The following is a 661-nucleotide window of genomic DNA, read 5'->3' as shown; positions in this document are numbered from 1 at the left end:
ATGGAAATTTCAATTTTTTTAAGCAATTAGGCTCAATTGAAGTTTTTTAAGGTTTATAGACTTGTCTCAATTGCATGAATTATATAGTTTCACATATCAATGTATACTTTCATCTCAAAATTGAATTGATGTAAGTTTTGTTATCTACCATCCAAGGCTTTCATTTCTAAGAAACCAAAATTGAGAAAAAAAAATAATATATATTTATTTTTAACTTCATTCAAACATTTTTCCATTGATTTTCATATCATTTCACCTCAAAATTGAATTGATGTAAGTTTTGTTTTTTTACCATCCAAACTTTCATTTCAAGAAACCAAAATTGAGAAAATATTAATATATATTCATTTTTAACTTTATTCGATTTTTCTATTGAATTTTCATATTATTTCGCCTCAAAATTGGATTCGTGTAAGTTTTATTATTATTATTTTTTCTACCATCCAAATCCTTCATTTCTAAGAAATCAAAATTGCTAAAGTTAACATATATTTATTTTTAATTTCATTCAAACTTTTTTTCTTCACATCATTCCAACTCAAAATTGAATTGATGTAGTTAGGCTTCTTTTACCATCTAAAGCTTTCATTTCCAAGAAAAAAAGACCTAGAAAACTATGATCATAAGTATAGTAATACACAACAAAACTATGGTCAAGGAA

Source organism: Benincasa hispida, unplaced genomic scaffold (genome assembly GCF_027475165.1).
Source record: "Benincasa hispida cultivar pf3 unplaced genomic scaffold, pf3_genome.v1.1 HicScf1848, whole genome shotgun sequence".
NCBI lineage: Eukaryota > Viridiplantae > Streptophyta > Magnoliopsida > Cucurbitales > Cucurbitaceae > Benincasa > Benincasa hispida.
The sequence above is the reverse complement of the archived record's forward strand: the minus strand, read 5'-3'. Positions refer to the sequence as shown.